Source organism: Pogoniulus pusillus, chromosome 21, assembly GCF_015220805.1.
Source record: "Pogoniulus pusillus isolate bPogPus1 chromosome 21, bPogPus1.pri, whole genome shotgun sequence".
NCBI classification, from domain to species: Eukaryota; Metazoa; Chordata; class Aves; order Piciformes; family Lybiidae; genus Pogoniulus; species Pogoniulus pusillus.
Window position 1 is genome coordinate 8,452,896 of NC_087284.1, and position 24,774 is coordinate 8,477,669.

The following is a 24,774-nucleotide window of genomic DNA, read 5'->3' on the forward strand; positions in this document are numbered from 1 at the left end:
CTGGATCAGCTGCAAAATTATCTTCCCTGGGCTAGAGGCAAGCAGGTGTCAGAAGGCTGGGATGCAGGATGGAGGAAGCACTGCTCGTCTCCACAAGCCAAATGGCTCCAGCATCCTCAATCCTCTCCACAGGGATGAAAGGCATAGGGAAAAATACAAATCCAGCACCTAAGTACCCCTCACAGGCTTGGGGACCTCAGCACCACAGGTGCTTGCAATACTCCTCTCTTTTCTAGCTGCATCAGGACAGTATTTCAGATCTGATTTGCTGTCTAGACAGAGCATGCTACCAGGCAGTAGAACTGAAGAGGACTGAGAGCACCAGAGTGTGAAAAACAGACTAGCCCAAGCTTTTTCTTCTTCTCTACAAACAATACATCATGCAGTCTACAACAACATCCTCACAAAAATGCTCTGTCTGTCCTGCACCTTGGAAACTGGCTGCAGAAAAAAGAACCCAGAATGCAATTAAAATGTGGATTCTGTTAAGTTTCACTTCCCTCTGCAATTTTATAATCGTCTCATCCATCAGTTTTGAAAGAATATTAATACTGGCATCAGCTGGCTCTCCACCTCCTTTGCTGAGCCAGCTTTTTCAAAGCTCCTTCCCTGCCTCTCAGCATCCAACCACAAACACTGTGAGGGAGAGTGGCAAATGAAAAGGGAGAGATGCCAGTGGGGCACACACAGTACAGGTGCCACCCCACAGAGGAGCTGCGTCTTTCCCGGAAGAGCTACAGCAACTTTCTGTAGCTATGGCACCATACCTGTGCCTGAAGATCTACCCAAATACAATTACCTCAAAGGAAAACCACACACATAAAATACAGAGGACAAGGGATTAACTGAAGCCTACCCAAACTCAAATCCAATCCTGGGAATGTAGGCTCATCAGCACCTTCTAGGCTGGAGATGGCTGGGTTAGTGATGTGCAACGTTTCTGTAGTGTTTTTGTTTCTTAAACCCTTCCCCCTTCTTGTAAGTTGTGTTCATCTTTCCATTGATACAAGCCAGTTGCTTTTCACAGACTAGGCAATAACCTCAGCCCTCAAGTACTCTCAGACCAGAGGTAAAACACAGTCCCAACACTCCTTTTTGTATATACGGTAGGGTTAAAATTACCCCCAAAAGAAAATGACCAGGCTAGCTCAGAAGGTTTGGAAGCAAAAGGAAGCTGTTATTTACAAGCAAGCTAAAATCTAAAAGCATTCAGAAATAACACAAAACCACCCTGGAACTGTTCCCCCACCACTTCAAACAAGGGCACAAGAAACAACAGCTCTCCCCTAGAGATAAATCAGGTCCCACTGCTGCTATCTGCTTGCAGAACCACAGAAATATTCTGGCTGGAAAAGACCCTCAGGATCACCAAGTCCAACTGATATCCCTAGTTTACAAGCTGCACCCTAAACCATATCCCCAAGCACCACATCCAAACGACTTTTAAACACATCCAGGGTTGGAGACTCCACCACCTCCCCGGACAGCGCATTCCAATGCCTGACCACACTTGCTGAGAAAAAGTGTATTCTACTGTCCAGTCTAAACCTACCAAGCCACATCTTGAGGCCACTCCCTCTTCTTCTATCACTAATTGCCTGTGAGAAGAGACCAGCAGCAGTCTCTCCACGATGTCCTTTCTGGTAGCTGTAGGTAGCAATGAGGTCTCCCCTCAGCCTCCTCCTCTCCAAACTCAACAGCCCCAGCTTCTTCAGTCACTCTTCATAAGATTCATTCTCCAGGCTCTTCCCCAGCTTCCTTGCCCTACTTAGCCATAACAAGAGTCTCAGCCAAGGTCAGAGAAGCCATGCATAGGGACTAGCCAGCAGCCAGAGCAAGAAGAGAAAAGGGAGGTAAACAGCAGTTTCTGCAGCAAATTATATACTAATTAACCATTCGATGGAATGATAGAGACCTATCTATTATTTTTCTTTTGTATCCAATGCCTGATTTTATTTAGTTTTTACTTTTGCTTTTCCATTTGACATCTCCAGAATTTTCCTATTTGTTGTTTATAATTCAAAATGAGAATCTCAGAATCACAGAATGTCAGGGGCTGGAAGTGACTTCAAAAGCTCATCCAGTCCAATCCCCCCTGCCAGAGCAGGATCACCTATGCCAGATCACACAGGAACACATCCAGGCAGGTCTTGAATATCTCCAGAGAGGAAGACTCCACAATCCCCCTGGGCAGCCTGTTCCAGTGTTCTGTCACCTTCACATGGAAAAAATTCCTCATCATGTTTCCATGGAAATTTCTATGCCTCAACTTCCACCCACTGGCCTTTGTACCTGGCATTGGGCATCACCAAACAGATCCTGGCTCCATTCTCTTGGCACTCTCTCTTCATATATTTATAAACATGAATGAGGTCACCTCTCAGTCTCCTCTTCCAAGCTACAGAGCCTCAGCTACCTAAGTCTCTTCTCATAAGAGAGATGTTCTATTTCCTTAATCATCTTTGTGGCTCTGTGCTGGACTCTCTCAAGCAGCCCTATGCCCTTCTTGAACTGGAGGGGCCAGAACTGGACGCATTACCCCAGATGCAGCCTCACCAGGGCAGAGTAAAGGAGGAGGAAAACCTCTCCTGACCTACTAGCCACAGCCCTTTTAATATACCCCAAAATGGCATTGGCCCTCCTGGCCACAAGAGCACACTGCTGACTCACAGGATAGAGGCTTAGTTTTAACCTACCACCGTATATGTGAAGTCTGGTACTGGAATGGTAGCTCTTGAACTTACACACAGCAGTAAAGCACAGAAAATTAGCTGGTGCTAGTTTTGAGTATCTTGCTTATTAATTATTCTGTAGAGTCATACAGTCCCTTGAGTCATCCCCAACCTTTTAAGACACTTTGTCCTGTCATTATTTTATTAATCTAGTTCACCCCATTTCTATCTATCATGGCAACAATTTACATCACATACACCCAAGAACAAGTCTGACTAAAATGCTTCTCAGCCCAACTGTTTCATTGCAGGTCAGCCCGGTCTGTTCCAAGGTGAGATTTTGTTGGCAAAAGCATTTTCTTTGCTTGTATCATCCAATTTTCCTCATCTATTTTAATGAAATAGGAAAAAAAAAAAAAGAAGAAGCCACCCATGGTACATAAAGAAAGCAAATTGTTACACTCATTTGAGCACATTCAGAAATTTCTCCTTCCTCTTCTCTGTGGTGGGTTGGGAACTTCCTCCCCCTCTCCCCCCAATTTAAATGTACCAGATGAGCTCAGAAAGAATGGAAGCAAGATAAAGCTATATTTACAGCAAGGCTAAATTTACAAGCACATATATACAAAACATATTTACATCTATTTATAATTATGTACAATGCAGAAATCAAATCTTCCCCCCACTGGACAAAGAGGTTTGAGACTAATTGGAGTATTTTAATGAGAGAAATAAGATTATTGGTTATGAGAAGAAAATAATAGTGATGTCTATATCACTCATTTGTTCTGCTGAGGAACATAAATAGTCAAAACGTAAGATAAGGCACTCACTTCTCACATCTCCTTTGGTCTGTGTGTCCGGTTGTACCTTGTCTTAACTCCTTTGCATGAAACCTATAGAATCTGAGCTAATAACTATTTTTTCCCTCTAACCTCCTTGTCATCTCTTGACATCTCATCTCAGATCTCTGCAGATTTATCACATGAGCTATATAGAGACTTATCTGCTTATTTCTGAGATAAGGGGTGAAAGGCGAAAGTAGGAGGTGTTGGTCTGGAGTCCTCCTGGGCAGTCTGGCTGTTCAGGAGGGATTCTGAATTTCTGCATTACTTTTAACCTGTATATAATTGTAAATACCTGTACATATGTTGTGTCTATATGCTTGTATATTTGTGCATGCTGTAAACAGAGCTTCATTCCTTAACTTCCAGATGGATGAGTTAGTCTGGTTAACCTGCAGGGAGAAATGGGGAACTTCCAAACCACAACAGGGCCCAAAGCCACCCCCTCTCTCTCCCAGATAGAAAACAACCAGCAAAGGTCATATCTTATGTGGTCAATCAAGGTTAGTGGAGGAGGTAAGAGTAGAATCATAGAATCAACCAGGTTGGAAGAGACCTCCAAGGTCATCCAGTCCAACCTAGCACCCAGCCCTGTCCAATCAACTAGACCATGGAACTAAGTGCCCCCTCCAGTCTTTCCTCGAACACCCCCAGGGAAAGCGACTCCACCACCTCCCTGGGCAGCCCACTCCAATGCCAATCACTCTCTCTGTCAAGAACTATCTGCTAACATCCAGCCTATTCTTCCCCCGGCACAACTTGAGACTGTCCCCCCTTGTTCTGTTGCTGGTTGCCTAGAGCAAAGAAGGGAACAGATTCAGTGCCCAAGAGCAAAGAAGAAGGAATTGTGTATACGTTAGATTTTTATATCTCTTTGCAAACTGATGAATGATAGAACCTTAGTGTTATTATTCTTTTACAACCAATGCTCTAATTTCTCTTATTAGAACATTCTAATAAGCTTTAAACCACTACACTCTTTTACTGCTATGGTGAGGTTTGTACTAACCACCACTTCTCCCTCCAATCTGTGAACAAAGCAGTAGGAAGGAACACTAAATTGGTCAGAAGACTGACATGCAGGCCAAAAACATCTAACAGCTTGCTGGGACTACAGCCATCACTTCTCTGAGAAGTGGCTGAAGTTGCACCAACTTGTACTTCAACTGGAAGCCCAGCCTCTGGAACTTGCAAGCTTGTACTATCATGCTTCTATTCATTCTCAGAGAACAAAAAAGAACAAGCAGCCAGTCTTCCTCACTCTTCTATGAAGTGATGTCATTTCAACCTCATTTTTAACCCCATAAAATGGCACATCCACCCAGGATTAATTGTAGAAGGTAGGTGGGATCAAGCAAGACTGCATAAAAAGAAATGTTCAGACACAAGGAAGCACATCCTTTAGGTGTATACTGCTTTTACACAGTTGGCCTGAAGCAGTCACTTATCCACAGCCTGATCTTAGTGGATGCCCACAGTAATGCTTCTGGGCTAAAAGAAAAGAATGAGACCCCCTAAAATACTTCATTCAAAGGTATTGGCCTGGCATTTATCTGCAGTTTGAACAAGTGAAAATTCCAGATCTAAACTGCAATCAATGTGCCTGGGTATCTACATCTGGGACACTTCTGAAAATGATAAATAGCACTGGTAATAATAAAAGATGGGTACAGATAGAGCAATGGTACCAGAAAGCAAGGGGGAAAATAGGTGGCTTTTGTTAGGGATGCGTGGGGACAGAAGTAAAAGAAGGTGAAACTGGGGAGGGAGAGTTTAAGGGAGTGAGAAAGTAGTCTGCCACTGAGGGACAAGCAGGATGAGCACAGGCAAGTCTGAATGGACTCAAAAAGCACCAGAGCTTTATCCATCCCATCTTTACAAAAGATCTGGGGGTATCCTAGCTTTGGGCTACAAAATCCCCAACAAAGCAGCATGCACATGACCTTCTGAGCATGTCACCTCACTCTCGACAAATGCCACCATCAGTGCTCTTAAGCAGGCCATTATATCAGGGGTTAGAAATGAATGTTGCAACCCAAAGGCCTCCACCCTCTGGATTACCTAGGTCACTGCACATTCATGTGTCAGGACTAATTTTGAGTCATCTTCCATTTCTCCCTTTATACAGTTATAAAATTGTGTTTAAGCCCAACTATGTTAATTTTTTAATACAGAGATTGCAAACTTAAGCACTCAAAGATTAAAAGTTCTCACAATGAAGAGCACCCATACAAATTTCAGGCAGATCCTGCATACATTTGCACCAATTCTGTCTGCAATTCAATGATCACGATTAATTCGAGATCTGGAGACCAACTGCTTTAGGAAAAAGATAACGTTGTGTGATAAAGTGATGTCTGTCTCTCAATTCCTGCCTTAGTGCAGGTCAGGAAGATTAGTGAAGGTGGCAACACAGGAAATAAGAAAGAGATAAGCATCTTGCCCGAGGAAGTTGGACATACCACCTGCAGGCAACAATTATCTTTTTGTCAGCTCCACGTTCTTAACAATTATTCTTTCAGTTGACTCCTAAAAAGGCAGTCTCTATCCTCTGGAAGAGCATGACTTCTAGGGCTAAAGCTGCAAGAGTGCTGAGACCAATCACAGAACCTTAGAGTTTAGAAGGGACCTCCAGAGACCATTGATTTCAACCCCCCTGCCTAGGCAGGATTCCCTAGGGTAGTTTGCACAGGAAAGCATTCAGTCAGGTTTTCAAAGTCTCCAGAGAAGGAGACTCCACAACCTCTCTCTGGGCAACCTGTTTGAGTGCTCTGTCACCCTCACTGTAAAGAAGTCCATCCTCATGGTGAGGTGTTCCAATTTGTAGCTGCTGCTCCTTGTCTTACTGCTGCGGACCACAGAAAAGAGATTGGCCCCAGGCACTTGACACCAACCGCTCATCATCTGTGTTTCCAGCAGATGAACTGCTACATCATGCAAGGTACTCTGAGGTGAGTGAAAAATAAAATCATTCCTACCTATTTCTTTCAAGCAGCCAACACTGAAGGCATTTCAATCATCTGAGCTTTTATTTGCTCTTTACCTCCACTCCTCAGCTATGAAAATGAAGAAAGTACCTGTACCTGAGCTGTTGCAACAATAAGAACTTTCCCAACTGCAAAGCTCTCAGGAAGGAATTAGCAGCACTGCTCAGTACATCGATTGGGTAGAGCATGAAATAAATAGATGTGGAGACACATGCAAAAAAAAGTAAATATGGGGAACAGAAAGTGAATTATGCAGTGACAACCTATCCACTGAAAGGGGGACTCCACAAAGGAAAAAAGTTACGCAGTTCTAAATGTATCACAATGCAGAGGGAAACCATGCAGTTAGTCCTGGCACTTCCTTACTTTTGTCTGCCTGATTTTGTAACCCCATTGTTCTCCTAATGTCATTATTTTGTAAGTAATTAAAATGGAACATAATTAAGAGCTCATGTTTATATCTTTTCATCATTAATAACATGTGGAATAACTAGCAGACTGCGCTCCCAACACGACTAATGCCTCCAGCATCATGTCTGTGAATTGCTGGCTTTTTTTCTCCACCTTTATAGGAGGTAAAGGGCAGGGAGGAAAGAGGGAGACTTTCTGTCTAAATTTCAATTTCATGCACAAACATTAAGAGGAGGAAACAAAGACCTGTATTAATCACTTGCACTGAAATGAACTATAAGGGATCAGACTTAAACATCAGAGACACTGATGTGCTTTACCCAAAGGTAGAATTAAAGCTCCCAAGGCCTGGATACTAAATGACCCCAAAGGCAGCCTTATGCCCAAGCCACTGAATCCCTACTACCTCTCACATGAAAATTTGTTTAATTATTGCTGTTAACTGCAGGTCAGGGAAGAAGCTGAACACCTCCAGATTGTGTTTCCTGGTGAAGACAGCCAATAAGCACCTTCTAAGAGCAACTGCAAGCAGAAATTATGGCTTTATTTGTTCATATTAGTTTTTTTTAAGTAAATTACCCTGCACTCCTTGGATTTCAGGCAAATTGTTATTGCATTTCTCAGAATCAGACGAAGCTGGCTCACCCTCCTTCATGAGACAATGCAGCTGCAATAGCAACAAGCTAACTTGTTTTATTTGTGGATTGTAGTAGCTGGCAAGAGGCAATGTGTCTGACAGCACGCTCACTGTGTAGGCTTCATGCTTTTTAAAAAGCATTGTTTCTGTATTCCCCTGTTTGTAAACACACACACACACTTTTTCATTTCATAAGTAGTAGCTTTACCTTGTATTTCTAGCTACAGGTGCTGGCAGCTACTAGCACAAGCTTTGCACGATCTTTTTGTTCCTCACAAAGCAAGCTTCACTTACATCTTTCCCCACTGGCAGAAAGCGGAGCCTGCAAAATGCGGAGCTATCAAGTCCCTAAAGTGCATCCATTCAGAGCCTGCAGTATCCCGGGCACCAGGGCCACACCAGCTTTCTCCAGTGCACATCTTTTAGAAGAACTCTACTCTGGAAAAATCCATCCTAGTGGTGCAAGCAGCGCAATCCTTCCATCTTGGCATACAATCCTCTTAGTTTGATTTAAATCATCACTAAATACATGTAGTTATCACATTACAGTTAACGCAGTCAGAAATGTTACAGCAACAATGTTTTACCCCACTGCTGCCTCTGTTCCAGGATTTCTCACAACTGAAGCTTGGGTGGCCAGCACCACCAGAAGAGGGACCTGCACAGAATGCCTGGTCTGAGCCCATGAGCTAATTCTTAGCTATCATAGTCATCTTCTACCCTGCCAAGCTGCCAGTGGCAGAAGCTGGTGCAAAGGAGGGGAAAGGAAGGGAAGGAAAAGAGGTATTTTCCTTCACTAAGTGCCATTTCCCTAACAGAGGAGAAACTTACAGACAAATGCCAGAGGTGCTCAACCTCATTTCCAGCAGGCAGAATTCGTGTGGGAGAGACAGAACAGCATCCCACTTTGCCTGGTTGGCATGGCTTGGTGCTCTGTGTTCTGTAACCCATGATGGGGTGCCAGCTACACAGTTCCTCCTTCCATCTCACCTTGACAGATGTATCTGATCTTAGCTGCATCACAGTCTGTCTGAAAAGGAGTTGCATATGTGTGTTTAGAGATTCAGCTCAGCCCTCTCGGGTGACACACAATATTCACGATGGAGAGTGACACTGCCAATCTCTGAATAGCCAGACTATGCCACAAGACAACAGACACGTATCATCTGAGGACCAGCAGCAACAGAGAGGGTAGAAAAACATGCACTGGCTGACAAATTGCACGTGCATCCCATGCATGCTCCTTGATACCTTGACACTCCTAATTCCTTGTGCTGGGTGCCTGTCCTTTTCTTCAGTCCAGATCTGGAAGAAAAGTGCCCAGCAAAGCTATACTGAAAAGTTTTCCAGTACAGACACAACCTTGGTGAGGGTAATACCACTTTTCCTATTGTAGGTTAGCCTAGATTTCTGAGGAAGATCACTCAAAGCACCCCTGCCAGACCCAGCTGCAGCAACTCTGGGATGCTCAACAGTACAGAAGTATGTCCCTAGCATCTCACAGCACAGCATCAGCCCAAGTACACACCTGTCTAAAGTAACTATGGGAATGGGACTGTGTGGGAATCAGAGACTGTATTCACTCGCAGAAGCTATTCTGGGAGAAATGAATGGTGCTAAATGTCAGCTTTTCACTACTGTCAAATAAACGCTGAATTCAACAGGATGACATCAATGAACACCTAATCACACTGCCATTGCACATAGACAAGTTGTGCACACACACACCTCTGCCTATGTTCTGCCTAGGCTGCATGTTCCCATCTGCTCTGATGCCCACCTCCGTGCAGCCCCAGGTGTGCATGAGGGCGAGGAAAGCAGCATTCAATTTATGGCTGTCAGCTTGACAAACGAAAAGGTAACCAAGCAGTGAAGTAACCTGTCTACTAGAAATTTGCATCCTCTGCTTTCCTGCCCCTCTGTCACAGGCACTGCAGGTCCTTCCAGTGCTACCCCACACTCACCCCTGCTGCCCAGGAGAACAATCATGCACACCTCACAAAATGGCTAGGGATAGGAAAATGTTACATGTTTGAGTACCATAGATGCAATGTCTTGCTGGGCAGCTGCTGCCATACAGAATGGAGACAGATGCAAACAAGTCTCCTTTTCTTCAGAGAGAGCACTGCTTCGAAGATTTCTCAGCCAGCCACTAATCTTAACAAAAACAAGTGGGAAATGAATGATCTTCAAGACTGCCTGCCATGGGTGCAATCTGGTTGAAACTGGCCAAACACAAAGGGCAGGAGACAGACACTACTCATTTCCTGGAGAAACTAAGTTAAAATGAAATGAAATAAAACCAGATAAAAACTATATTGTGTTTGATTAGTGGCATTTCCACATCAAGCTGCATCCCAGGAAAGACAGCTCAAAGCCTTTCAGCTGCATGGCACACACTGCAGAAAAGCTCTGTAACTGCCCAGCTTTTGCAGCTGGAGCAAGAAGGAAGGCAAACTTATTTACAGTTGGCAGTTACTCTGAAGAGGTAACTTCTGCATCAGGAAGATGGGGAAGGCAAGGCTATTTGCATCTGAAAGGGGTGAAATGCCTTGTCAGGGCTGAAGAACTATTATTCAGTGCATACGTAAGGTGCTGGGCCACTCCTTCACAAGCCCCAGCCACTGAGGTGATCTCAACTCAGAGATTACAGCTTTTGTTTCCTCACCGTCCCTAGCATCCCTCAGCCCACACTGCTAGCACTTGGCTACCTGCACACAAGAGGGCGCCCTTGAGGCAGGGGCCAGCTGTGCTGTAAATCCTGATCTCTTGTCAGGTCCGCTGCACCATCAGCTTGCGCTGATGAGGGCTAAGAGGAGGCTACCACAGTGCAAAGCTGTGTCAGTTCCAGGAGCTCTTTTGCTCCCTTTTCAGCAGCAGGAAAACTATTTGCGCAGTAAATAGCATCAGCAAAGCAAGCAGACAACTCTGTAGTCTCTGAAACAGCTGTGGAATTTCTCTGGAAGAGCAGCTTACTGTAAAGGGGAGGAAAGTTAAGCCTCTCACTTCACTTCCAGCCCACCCATTCACCAGACGGAGGCAAAGAGTGAGAAAAAGAGAGAATTTAAGGCATGCCAGGATCTCAAGCTCTGGAAACTAACTTCACACATTCTCCACAAAAGAGCACTTACACCCAAAATCTGCTACCTTGAACTCCGATTGCACACCATTTACTCAGGTGAACAACCACACTCAATCTAGTGGAATTACTTGCCCGAATAACTGCTACTTGATGTACAGCAGGGCTGCAGAACTGGCTGACAACTAAGTACAGCAATGTAAGACCACCCTTCTAAAAGGCCAGTACCTTAGGCCAGGTCCCAGAGTCAACAACAATGTGGTCAAAATCACAAATTACTGGAGTAGAGTCATGCCAACAGATCATGGCATCATCTAGGTCACATGCATCCCTCTATTGCTGCATCCTTCAGGCACCATCAACCGATTGGGGTCACAGTTTGAAAAGTATTTCACTGACTTAGAAATGTAAACTCTGATCCAAAAGGATGGCTTGTGCATTCAAAAGTATAAGCTTCATTAGCTTCCAGCAAGACTTCAGAATCCAAGCACAAACCAATCCTCCATAAAACGCCAGTAGAGAAGTACCACTTCTTCTACTCTGCCAGAATTAGTTCTGAGTAAGGTCAGCTCTTCCATAATGAACTCAAACACGATATGGCATTTGTTCTCAGCACCATGCATGTAAAAAAGATGTGCATTTTCACACCCTGGAAAGCTTACAAGACACAGCCCTGAGCTTAAAATCCTTGCATGCAAGCTCGCTTGTGAGTATCCCTCTATAATTTCACTGGGACACACACACAACTGAAGTTAGAGCTATGCTGAAGCCTCCATCAGACTATGACTGATGGAACTGCTCCTCCAGTTCATGGAGGGGTCAAGGTGAGAACCCTGATCTGGAGCTAGGAACAGGCACAACAAAAACATACTCGGAGATTTTGGCAAAACTACTTCGAGTGAAGTCACCTGGGGAAGGGTCACCAGCAAACAGAACCATCTACCTGCCTGTTTCCTGTGAACTCCACTAAGCTATAGTAGATCTCTGGATCAGTTATTGTATTTGTATGTAGATTTTAAGCACTGAGAGGATGAGATAATATTTATTGTCCTGTTGTCATTTCTAACCCGGCTATTTCATAGAACTATCCAGTGCTCCTTCAGAGATTTTATAACAGGCGCACAAAACTTCCATCAGGTGTGGCTCCAGCAACTTTCCTTCCCTTACACAAGCAGCAGAAAATAAACACCTTTTTCATTTGTCTTCACATACCTGGCAAGCTGTCCAAAGCCTCTGACAGACCTTACAGGTTTGAACCAGAGGTTTGGGCTTTTCAACTACACTGTCAACAAAAGAGTGTGCGCGGCAGGAATTTTCCACAGAGCCCCGTCCCGACAGTCATGGACACATCAATGCCGCGAACAGCAACAGCACAAGGCTGTCCCAGCTCCGCAGTCCTCGGCCAGGGCTACGTTTCGCCTTTCAGGCAATTAACAAGAAGCTGGAATCCAGTCGCGCATTGTTAAGTTTCACAGCCAAAAATAGCGTTTCCAGAAGGTTTTTTTCCTAAATTGCTATGACTATCATCCCAAGAGCTCTGCATTAGTTCAGACTCAGTGGACATTTCAAAAAGGCCTGTGACACCAGCGTGAGTACAGGAAAGCTAAAATCAAGACCTTCATAACTCCTAAGAAGTTGGAAGGTTACCACCATTTTCCAGAGTCCTCAGTCAGAACCAAAACCTAACCGAATTCATACCCGAAAGAAGCTCTGAAATGCACTTACAAAAAAGGTGTAAATAAAATAAAACAATCAAAACCCACAAACAAGTACAACAGGAAAAAAAAAAAACATGGACCATCTCGGTTAGGAGAAAAAGAGTTTCAGGGAAGAAACAGGAACGGAGGAATTACTGTTTATATTTCGACTTATGAGACCTTATCAAAAGCCTGTTTGCGTTTTTTTCCCTTCTTTTTCTTCTCAGACACCTATTACACAAACACACCCCCTTAACGCCTCCTCAGATAACAGCCTCCTGCAAACATCTTAAGCGTATCCACATCCCAGAGAAGGCGGACAAGTCCCTCCACCGGACGGCATTTCGGAACAAAGCGGTCGGGTGACGGATGCCGGCTGGGCTCGTAAATCATTTTTTTTTTGCAGCTCGACCTCAGCCAGGAGGCATCGTACGCCGTGACAAACTCTGAACGCTGCCACTCTGCAGAGAGGGGATCCTACATAGGCAAAGGGCTTCGTCCCTCTCCTTTTGTCTGGTTAAAAAAAGAAAAAAATAAAGGCCAGAGAGATGCCTAGCACTTAATGACAGCACCCGTGTTACTGCATTTCTTCTCCTCTAATAGCCAGCGTAAGGAAAGAGGGGAAACTAAAAAAAAAAAAAACACAAAACACAACCAACCAACCCAAACCCAACAGCAAACCTCCAACATGAACAAAGGACCCCCACCAAAACCCTGTCTAAGTTTTCTGGATGTACTTGCTCGCGAAGCAGCACAAGGCTAACCCTCCTCGGCTGATGAGATGCAGGCGCAACCCTGCCGGGTTTCAAAGTAACCTTCGCGCCCCGCCACTCTCCCGGGACGCGCGTTTCGGCGGATCACCTGGACCTAGCATCACGCCTGGCTCTGTTCTGCTCGCCGGTTGACGGGCGCCGCGGAGGGAGCGCCGGGTGGCAGCGGCGAAGTCGGGCAGCGGCCGCAGCGGCGACAGCGGAGCCCTGCTCTGCCCGCAGCAAGCAGTCCGCGGCGGGGCAGGCGGTTACGAAACCCGCGTCTCCCCCTCGCACGGGCGGGAGGGAGGCGTGGCGGGGGGCATCCGCGCCCGCGGCGGCTCCGCTCCCCGCTGCCGTGCCGGGAAGGGGCGGAGGGAAAGGCGGCCCTCGCCGCTGGATCTAACGCATTGAGCATCGCCCCCGAGGGGGCTGGCCAGAAAGGGAGCCCAGGCGGTGGGGAGCGGATACCCACTGACCTTGCCGCCATCCACTGCCGCCGCGCCTGCCCGCGGGGTGGCAGCCCCGCGCCCGCTGCCGCAGCCGGCGCCCTCACCCCGGCAGCCGGCACCGCCCCCCGGTCCCCCCTCCCCGCCCCCCGAGGTGCGGGGACGAGGCGGAGCGAGGCGGCGGGGACCGCCGGAGCCGCTGCGGATCACAGTCCGCTCCGCTCCACTCGGGCCACAGCTGCCCGGGGTGGAGTGGCGGGACTGGGACCAGGAGCCACCGTCGCCCCGGGCGGGGAAAGGCGGCAGCCTGGGCTGAGAGCGGGGTGACCTGCAGCAGTGGGGGCAGCGGCAGCCGTCGCTATCCCCTGCTCAGCCTGATCCCGCCAGAGGGCAGAGGGAAAAGAAAACGCCGGTGGGGCTCCTGAGCGCTTGGAAAGGGCTCTGCGGCTGTAAAACGCAGCTTGTTCTACCTTGGCCCAGAGCGTGAGACAACTGCACTTGAGCTGTCGTCCTCGGTGCAGCGGGCAGAGCGGTGCACGTCCTGCACACCCTTCAAAGCTGCCTCCACGAGGTGCAGAGGGCTGTTGAGGTCCCCGTGGAAGGCGTGTTCTCCGGCTCACGTAACCGCTGCCTTGAGCCTGGAAGATCTTCAATCCCGGCCGGAGGCTTAGAGCTGTATTACTGGTGCACATTAAAGTAATTAATAGGCACATGTGGCATGTTGCCTTACTGTAGCAGACTCGAGGCTGGGCAAGGGAATAAGGCCTCACTTTTAATCATTGCACCAAGGCCTACACCTGCTACACAGCACAGGCACACAGATTTGTTTCTCTTGAGCTGCCTGCAGAGAAAATAATCCTGTTTACATCATCAGTTAAAGAAAAAATGCATCTGTACCTCCTAGTGCCTCACATGGCATCAGTAATGGCAAGCAATAAGAGCTACAAACGGCAAGGGCAAGGAAGCATCTTTCCACTTCTCATCACCTCGACTTTCTGCGGAGCTGGCAGTGTTGGGGGCAAAGGGTTACAAGTAGCATGAAAACAAACGCGATCTTATCCAGATTCTGATTTTAGTTAGAACAGCCCTCTCCTTGTGGAATCACTTTTATAGTGATAAAAGACCCTTAAGGTCATTCTCTAGCTCTTCCAAATCTGGTGCTAAACCATGTTCCTTAGCACCCCATCTATGTATCTTTCAAATACCTCCAGGAACGGTGATTGAACCACCTCCTTGAGCAGGCTATTTTGTAACACTTTCAGTTAAATTTCTTCGAATATCCAATCTAAAACTCCCTCTGGTACAACTTGAGGCCACTTCTTCTTGTCTATCACTTGCTACTAGGGAGAAGAGACCAACACCCACTTAGCTACAACCTCCTTTTAAGTAGCTGTGAAAAGCAATAAAGTCTTCTCTAGTCCAAACAATCCCAGATCTCTTAGCCACTCCTCATAAGACCTGTTCAGCAGATCACCTTAATTGTCATTTGGATCCACTCCAGCACCTCAGTGCCTTTTCATGTAGCAAGGGCCCTAAAACCGAATACAGTACTCAAGTACTCCAGCTTCTGCAGCTCCACACTGAAACCATTGCCTGTGGGGGAATCAGACCTCTGTAACTAGCAAAGTAAATCGTTTTTACAAAAGTCTGCTTGGTATCCTCCCTTTCTTTCTCCCCTGTCTCCTCTGTGACGGGGCTATTTGCAGAGCAGGGTCCCCAACAAGTTAAGTCTACAGTGCATTCGCTAGTACAACTCCAGGTTCTGTCATAAATATTTTAAACTCAATTACCAGTCTCAGAATGAACATGCAAAGCAGATTTTTGCATCCCACAGTGTTTCTTCAGCTTCAAACATTCCTAGTCAAACAACTGAGATAAAGCAGAAGTCAAATAGCCCAAATTTCAACTACCTCTCTTGGCTGCCTCCAGAGTATTAGTCACTACTATCCCTGACCTCTCATGAGGCATCATTTTAGCACACGTAGCTGACTTTCACTTCTCTGCTGATTGGATAGAAAGACTGCACAAAAGATTTTGCTGCTCTTCTCCCCACCCTGCATCTGACTAATCTGAAGAGCAAACATGCAGGTTATGACTCCCACTCAAGGTTCTCCAAGTTTTGTTCAGAAAAAGTCTCTGAGGTGCTAGGGAGCGTGGGGTGTGCATGGTTGTTTTTACAGTTTAAAGAGATCCTTACACCAATTCTACACCGGTTCTTGGTATAACAGCCTGGTTTTGAAGAGATACACCAAGTTGGAGAAGTTTTGGAGGTACAACTCCTTACACACCTCTGTGTTCCAAGTCCTTGCCATTCCCTCGATCAGTTCCTCTTTTCCTCCTTAGAAAACAAGTGGCAGCTAATGCCTACAAGCACTGCTACAGTACCAGATCTCCATGGACACGAGAGAAGAAAATTCATTGCAAAACAGAAACAAACATCTCTCCAACTAAGCACCAGCAAATTATGTCCACCAGAGAGGCTGGAAACTACACATATAGAGGAGGACAACTTGCCCCCTGAGACAGATGCTGCAAGGCAGTGTTGAAGAACATTGACACGATGACTTCATTAATTATATTGTTGTTCTTGCTGCTGTGGTTTCTCATTACAGCAGAGTTTAGACAGCTCAGCTGAGACCAAGACACCCCAAGACATCCCTATGTGGCTTAAGTGGACAGCAAAGAATCAAATATGTCTTCTCCTGCATGCAAATAGAGGGTCCTGATCCTGGAAGATCAGTCTGGCTCTGGCCAGCCTTATCTAGGGTAGGGTGTCCCTGCCCATGGCACGGGGGTTGGGACTAGATGATCCTTGTGATCCCTTCCAACCCTGACTGATTCTATGAAGAGGTACTGCAGAAGCTTAGATTTTAGCATCTGATCTTCCTCTACCGAACAGATTAAGTTAATGTATGTGTATAGCTCCTGGCAGAAGTGCTATCAGATAGATGTAAGACAAAAGGAAGGGCAAAGGAAGCGCAATTACTCCCAGGAGGATTTGTTCGTTACTGCTGCGGTCATCCCCCAGGCTGCACCTGTTATGAGAAAAGTCTTTAAATCTCTAGGGAAAAAAGTCTTGAAGAGTTCCCAGCAATAGACTTGAAATAGAGGGAGGGAAATAGATTTCAGCTTCAGATTGCTCCACACAATTTCTTTCTATAAAACTTCTTTTCATCAGGGCAGAGATTTGTAGAAGGCATCAGGTACTTTGGCTCTGCCCTTTTCAGTGCTTACCTGATAAAAATGCCTAAAAGGCCTCACCTGGCAGCAGAGGTGTGAAGGACAGCCCCATGCTATCTTCTACCTGTTGCTGTTCTCTCAAGGGACTATTCTTTCTTCCTTACATGTGTATTTTTCTAATGATTTTTATAAGCACAGCACATGTAGCAATCAATTACAACTAACTGATTTTGAAAACAGTCACTCTAGCTCATACTGGTAAGGTGAAGCCTCCCATCATTGATGGGGATAAAAGGAACAATTCCTACACATGCTGACATAGCACTAGGATACTATAACAAAGCTAACTCCTGGTTTCTCTGTTATGATCACCTAAAAGACTTCTCAAGCAGTATATCTATAAGTCTTCACTGTCAGACTTTCAGCTCTGGGAGCAAGTCACCAAATAATCATAAAATCAAATTTGAGTTTGTGAACGTTTTAAAAATAATCATCCCATAGAGGACCTATTCCTTTTAATTTCCAAGCCAAGAGTGGAGATTTAAATCATATTCCCAAGGTTTGTTCTGTTACTAAGAAGATTAGGAATTTTTTTTAGCCTAGTTTCCTAGAGAAAGTTTATATCGTCATGCTGTCTGTGTATCTTCCTGTCTTCCTGTTTTCCTTCAGCTGCTTTTGAAACCATTGGCCAAGCTGTCAGAGGAAGAAAAATCAGGGACATTACTGTCCTTACTCTGTTTTTCCTGTTTGAAATCACTAATGGGGCAGATGAAAGAAACTGCTTTAAGTTCCCACCAAGCAAGAGAAAGGGAAATCTCAGTACTTCTCCATTCAGCCTGGGAGCTAGCAAGTACACATGTACGAGATAGCAGTACCTAACCAAACTTCATGGTATCTCCTGCCCACATTACACCAAGCTAGGAGCAGGTGTTGATCTTTTGGAGGGTAAGAGAGCCCTGCAGAGGGACCTAGACAGGCTGGATAGGTGGGCAGAGGCCAATGGGATGATATTTAACAAGGCCGAGTGCAGGGTTCTGCACTTTGGCCACCACAACCCCAAGCAGCACTACAGGCTAGAGACAGAGTGGCTGGAGAGCAGACAGGAAGAAAGGGACCTGGGGCTACTGGTGGATAGTAGGCTGAAGATGAGCCAGCAGTGTGCCCAGGTGGCCAAGACAGCCAATGCCTGTATCAGGAACAGTGTGGCCAGTAGGACAAGGGAGGTTATTCTGCCCCTGTACTCAGCACTGGTTAGGCCACACCTTGAGTGCTGTGTCCAGTTCTGGGCTCCTCAATTCAAGAGAGATGTTGAGGTGCTGGAACATGTCCAGAGAAGGGTGACAAAGCTGCTTAAAGGCCTGGAACACAAACCCTACGAGGAGAGGCTGAGGGAGCTGGGGTTGTTCAGCCTGGAGAAGAGGGGGCTCAGGAGTGACCTCATTGCTGTTTACAACTACCTGAAGGGACATTGTAGCTAGGTGGGGGGTGGCCTCCTCTCCCAGGCAACCACCAATAGAACAAGGGGACACAGTCTCAAGTTGTGCCAGGAGAAGTATAGGTTGGATGTTAGGAGGAAGTTCTTCACAGAAAGAGTGATTTCCCATTGGAATGGGCTGCCCAGGGAGGTGGTGGAGACACCATCCCTGGAGGTCTTCAAGAAAAGACTCAATGAGGCACTTAGTGCCATGGTCTAGTTGACTGGATAGGGCTGGGGGATAGGTTGGACTGGATGATCTTGGAGGTCTCTTCCAACCTGGTTGATTCTATGATTCTACTACATCCTTCAGTGGAAAGAAATGAAAACTTCTACTGTCTCAGACCTCTGGGGCTAATGGGTAAATATTACATTAACCATTAAAATTGCTGCTGAGTCAGGGCCTGTCAAATCTCACACCTAGAGCAAAAGGACCCAAGCTAGAGAAGGGCAAATTTAGATTAGATGTTAAGAAAAAGTTCTTTACCGTGAGGGTGGTGAGACACTGGAACAGGTTGCCCATAGAGGTGGCGGAAGCCTCGTCTCTGGCAGATTTTAAGGCCAGGTTAGATGTGGCTCTGGGCAACCTGATCCAGTGAGAAGTGTCCCTGCCCATGGCACAGGGGGGTTGGAACTAGATGATCCTTAAGGTCCCTTCCAACCCTGACAATTCTATGATTCTATGAAAAGCTTCACAGAAGGCTGTTGCCTAAAACTGCAAGGCAACAGGAGAGGCCATAGAAATTAAAAAAGCATCTATCAGTGGAAGGAAACAGGCTCAAGCCCCACTGCCCACAGGTAACTGTCACTCCTCACATTGATACCTTGTGATAAAAATAAAATTAACTTTTTAGCTCATTGAAATCTGACAGGCTCGTACACTCTCCCTTGTTCTCTTCCATAAAACACTGGTTTATGGCATGCTCTAAAATTTGCAGCAGAGTGAGTATTTTTACAGATCACTACACTGAAAACGGGCATGTAAAAAGGCCACATATTTGTGGTGGCTCAGTTTAATAAATTGCTTTGAGTCTCTCTCTTTTTCACCAAAAAAAAAGTCATTTCCCAGTTAAGAGGAGAGCCTACACCCACCTGCTAATATTAAAGGCTTCAAGCAGGAGGAGATAGTCATTATGCCTACCATAGAAGAAAAATAAATTCATCTGTATGCCATTCAGCCTGGTCCTTGTGTTAGGTACAGAAACCTGACTGATAGTCTTCTCCTATGGTAGTTTGTCAGTGCACATCTGTTAGCTGCAAACTTTAAAATAAAGGTGCATCGACATCTCTAAGTACAAAATGTGGGGAAGCTGCTCCTTCACTATCAGCTGGCTGTCTTTACAACCAAAGAGCAGATGTCCCAGGAAGTGATTCAGAGTCAGAACCCAGCCTGGATACTCTGTGGCACATTCTGCCCAGGCTTATCTCCTTCCACAAACATGATAAGGGGAAAAGTGTCCTGCCTTGAAATGTAGTGCCCAAAGGTAGGCAAAGCAAGTAGCCCCCTGAGGGTCCCAATTGAGGAGAGCACTTGGGCCTGATGATAGATCCCTTTTGCTCCCTCAAAGTGGTGCCAAGCTTAAACAAGATTTGGGAAACCATCTCAGAGGAGATATAAATCCTGTGTCCCACCAGCTGGTAGGTCCCAGCACCACCTCACCATCAGCCACAGGGCAGGCTGTGTGGATGTGCTTGACATGTGCCACCCTGGCATCCCAGCTACCAGCCTTCAGCTTGGCAAGGCTGAGGTAGGAAGGGATGTCTGAAAATCCTACTGTCTAACAGCAGAGTCAGGAACAGCAAGGTGCTCAGGGCTGTCTCCTGCTGGGTTTTCATAGAATCATATGACAGCTTAGGCTGAAGAGACGTTGGAGATCATCTAACCCAGCTTCCCTGCCATGGAACATTTTGAATGTTTACTGCCAGTACAGAGTGCTAGATAAACACAGCAGAGGTGCTGTCACAGTGGTTACTCTCTGTGCAGTCCTGGATATCGTCTCTGCTGCTGCGGTTGTCAAGAAATGAAAGAGGGGAAAAAAGTGTTTATGAGCTCTGGCAATTATCTGCAGAGCTGCACTTTTATCTCCCCATGCCCCATCACAAGGCAATGTTTAGATGAACAAAATCTTTATCCTTTGTTTTCTATCATCTGACAGGACAGAGTCATAGCAGTATCTTCTCAATAATTAATAGCTCGCTATATATTAAACAAAAAAGTAAAACATATATGTGAAAAATATTCTCACATCAGTGAATTTCAATCACCAAAACTTGATTATTAAAACAACAACAACAACACTAAACTCTTTTGTTATCCAAAGCAACAGTGGATTTGTTGCTGGGTATTAACTATATTGAAAATCCATTAGTCGGCCCCTCATTCATCTATGGTAATTCACTCTCTTCCTCTGAAGTAGCTGAGGTTTAAGAGAATTACATCCCCCATATATAAATACAACACAAATAAATGACATGGAGATATTTCAGCATAATTTAATAAGTCCAACAACTACTTCATTCACTGTTCAGGACTTGCATACTACAGCATCATGGTGACCCTTTGGCACCAGCTCACTACAGAGAGTCCTATCACTGACAAAAAGCTCAGCTAGAAAAAGAGTTGAGGTTGCAAACAAGCATTCAAAATTAGAGAATGCCCAAATTAAGGCTGACTGTGCAAGTGACTCTTGACATAATCCTAGGCTTCAATTAGACGGATGCATGCTGCTTCTCACAGCATCCTGGGCACCCCTTTGGTTGCATAGGATCTTGGCAACACAACTCCATCATCGCACTCCCCACCACTGACCTCCTCTGTTACCTGTCCCCATGCCACTACTGCAGTTCTACATCCCAGGCTCTTTGTGCCCTCACCCCTGGGAGGCCACTCCCCACTCTTAAGTATAATCTCCTCTGTTTTCCTTGCCAGGCTGTTGCCCACATTTCACCCAGGCAACTTCCAGTCCCACTTTCCGATTGCAGCTCCCAGACCAGGCTTCCTACAGTGGGGACCAAGCATCTTCTCCACTGCAAGTCCCCAGCCTCAGTCTTTCTCTCTAGGTTGCTTCAGTCCACCTATTTATGCCACTTGCACAAATAAAGGCTAGAACCCTTCCTTCTCACCATTTGGAGTCCAGTAGGTGAATGCCAAGCACATGTTCCTGTGGCTATGCCTGGAGGCATCAAGAAGTACATTGCCAGAAATCTCCACTAGTCCTTGCAGCCATAAACCAGAGCAAGTTCTCCACAGACAGAAATATGAAAGAGATCAGCAGCCAAATGTACAAGCCTCTATCAGGTGTGTGCCTACTGCAATGTTCCAAAAGTTTCTAACTTGTCAGAATCTGAGTATTTTTCATAGAAGCCACATAAGACACATTCATTAAACTAGATTTTCCATGTTATCACTGCCTGATCATGGTTTTCCTTTCAAAATGCAATGGTGCTACATCTTCCACAAGAAGCCATTCCAGAAAAAAACATTTCCTAGAAAGAGCTGAACTACCAGAAACACCCCTCCAGAACCAGACTGAAAAAGTTAGCACAAAAGGTTAAAGTTTCAACAAGTTACAGAATTTTAAATTAACAAAAAAAAACCTTGCAAATCAACTCTTACATTAATTAAAGTGAACAGATTATCACAGAATCACAGCATTAGTCAGCTTGGAAATGACCTTAGAGATCATAGAGTACAACCTATCACCTAATACCTTCTAATTAACTAAACCATGGCACTGAATGCCTCATCCAGTCTCCTTTTAAACACCTCCAGGGATGGTGTCTCCACCACCTCCCTGGGCAGCCCATTCCAATGGCAATCACTCTTTTTGTGAATAACTTCTTCCTAACATCCAGCCTAAACCTGCCCTGGCACAGTTTGAGACTGTGTCCTCTTGTTCTGTCACTGGTTGCCTGGGAGAAGAGACCAACCCCCACCTGGCTACGATCTCCTTTCAGGTATAGAGAGCAATAAGGTCTGCCCTGAGCCTCCTCTTCTCCAGGCTGAACAACCCCAGCTCCCTCAGCCACTCCTATTTTCTCTACCCTAGTGCAGGTACTACATACATTACCCTTAGGGTAGTACAAGTCCACAGTTCACATTACAGGTCTCGAGAAGATGAAATCACACTGTGTAAACACTTTAAACACAGTTCATTAGAACTAAACAATCCAGTGGGTTCAGGGTGTTTTACATCCCTTGATTGGTGTTATAAACTCTTGGGTTAATACGAGCAGAACACTCAGTCTGTGCCCAACAATGAAAGTCCGTCGATCACCGAGACACATCCCATCACGTACTCTAGCAGAGGAAATCAAGTCAGGCACCGAAATCTCTACGTCTATGTGGACTTGTTTGCATAACACATTTGTAAACCATTGGCTGATCTTTCCAGCCCTTACCTGCACAAGAAGCTAGACTGAAGTGTCTTCACATAGTTAACAGGATTAGGACCGAGGGCTGGAATTTCAGTGTCAGATGTGAAGCATGCGTGGTAAAACAAGGCTGCTGAGGTGGTTATGTGGCCAGCACTGGCCAGTGTGGCAGTGAATGCACATCACCAGGACAGTTCCTGAAAATGACATCATTTAAAATTAACAGGAAGTTTCATTTAAACACAAGGAGGAATTTTTTCACTGTGAGGGTGGCAGAACACTGGAACAGGCTGCTCAGGGCAGTTGTGGAGTCTCCCTCTCTGGAGATATTCAAACCTACCAGGACACGTTCCTGTGTATTCTTGTCCCTTCCAGCCCCTGACATTTTTTGATATTACAATTAGAGGTTGGAAGGGACTTCCAGAGATCATTGAGTCCAACGACCCTGCCTAGGCAAGATCGCCTAGGGTAGTTCACACAGGAACACATCCAGGTGGGTTTTGAAAGTCTCCAGGGAAGGAGACCCTACAACCTGTCTGGGCAGCCTGTTCCAGTGCTCCATCACTCTCAATGTGAACAAGTTTCTCCTCATGTTGAGGTGAAACCTCTATGTTCCAGTTTGTAGCTGTTGCTCTTTGTTTTATTACTGCACACCACCAAAAAGAGATTGGCCCCATCCACTTGACACACAACCCTCATATATTTATAGACCCTGGCTGGTAAGTGTCCTACTACTGAACACTAATGTGGCAGGGCCATATCCATTCTACTGTTGTGGTGGAAGAGCTCTCTAACCAACTCTTTCTTTTTCCAACCTCTCTCACAGTTAGCACACGTTTTTTGCAAACAACCTCCTTATTGTTCAAAAGACAATAAGCTGCTTATTAAGCTGATAGATCTGTCTCATTAATACTCACTCTCCTAGAACTCCAGTCAAGTGTGCTCATGTCTTCTAGCACACCACTCCACATTTAAGACTAACACTGGAAAATAGGTACAGAGGTTCCCAGGTCAGACCTTTGAGCTGTGACACTTGCCTGACTCAAGTATCTAATATCAATTCTGTGGCATGTCAGCTCTTATACACATCTCTGATTTAAAAAACATTGTTTCAACCCCCTTATTCACATCTCCCTTAAAGGAGCACAATTCTCCCTACAAATCTGGCTGAAGAGCAGGGAGGTGTGGGTGAAAGGCAGAAAAACTGCCTGAGCTTCATTTCTGAAGTCAGATTGGACTTAGACTTCTAAATCACTAGAAAGCTTCTGAAAAGTTTCCCGTGTCATATGGACTGATAAAAAATACCTTCTAAATACTTTTTCAGGCTTCAAAAACGCCTCTCCTTACTCAAAGGAAGAAATAAAAGGATTAAAGTCCTTATCTTGCATTTTTCAACTTCTCAGCTTTCCCGCTGATTGAATTATTCAGCAAATCAAATGCTCTGAAGTAGCCAAAGGGTGTGGCTGGGTGTAAGCTTTGTGGGATCACACCAAGTCCCATTAAAGCCAGTGGAATTTCCACTGACTACAATAGGATTTGGATGGTCCCATAAAAGAGTTGCTACATACCTGTTAGAGCAGATGTCCCAGCCCATCTGTCTGCAAGGAGTGTGCATGCACTACGAACACTGATAGAGAGATGTGGAAAAGGGAGTGGATGATGTCTCTACTCTTCACAGGGCAGGTTAGCCTAAATTGTTTCATCCCAGTTTCAGCATTAATAATGAACCAACCTGCAGAAGGAGCTCATGGGAGCGAGTTGTAACAAAGCTGTCTTTTTAATCCACGGAGGCTGAGAAGAAGCTCCCTAAGGCAGAAGATTTCTTTGTTGAAGCTCTCAAGACTGTTTTGCACGTTGATCGTCCTCAGTGTGACGTGCTTGCTGCCTTCCGTGGATGGGGGGCCTGTATGGCATTTGGTCTCCGACACCTGCCAGACTGAAATAATCCAGAAGGAACATGAACAAATTAAATACAGTTTGCTAGTCCTGATAGAACACAGCTTTCTCATCTTCTCCCTCTAATGCTTAAATTTCCTTCCAAGCACTTTCTGCTTTTCAGCCAGTCTCTATAATTTTCCATGTTTCTTTCACAGTATCACAGTATCACCAAGGTTGGAAGAGACCTCACAGATCATCAAGTCCAACCCTTTACCACAGTGCCCAAGGCTAGACCATGGCACCAAGTGCCACATCCAACCTTGCCTTGAACTGCCCCAGGGA

The 24,774-nt window shown here is 45.6% G+C and overlaps 1 protein-coding gene across 1 annotated transcript in view; it reads right to left on the reverse strand.

The window, feature by feature from the left end:
* RNF152 (ring finger protein 152) overlaps nt 1–24,470 on the reverse strand; it is a 66,195-nt gene extending 41,725 nt beyond the window's left edge. The window contains exons 1-2 of the mRNA XM_064160837.1: nt 24,287–24,470; nt 22,582–22,751 (exon numbers count right to left, since the gene is read on the reverse strand). The gene's annotated coding sequence lies outside the window, so the exon portion shown is untranslated. The remainder of the gene's footprint in view (nt 1–22,581; nt 22,752–24,286) is intronic.
* Nucleotides 24,471–24,774: the final 304 nt, after the last annotated feature.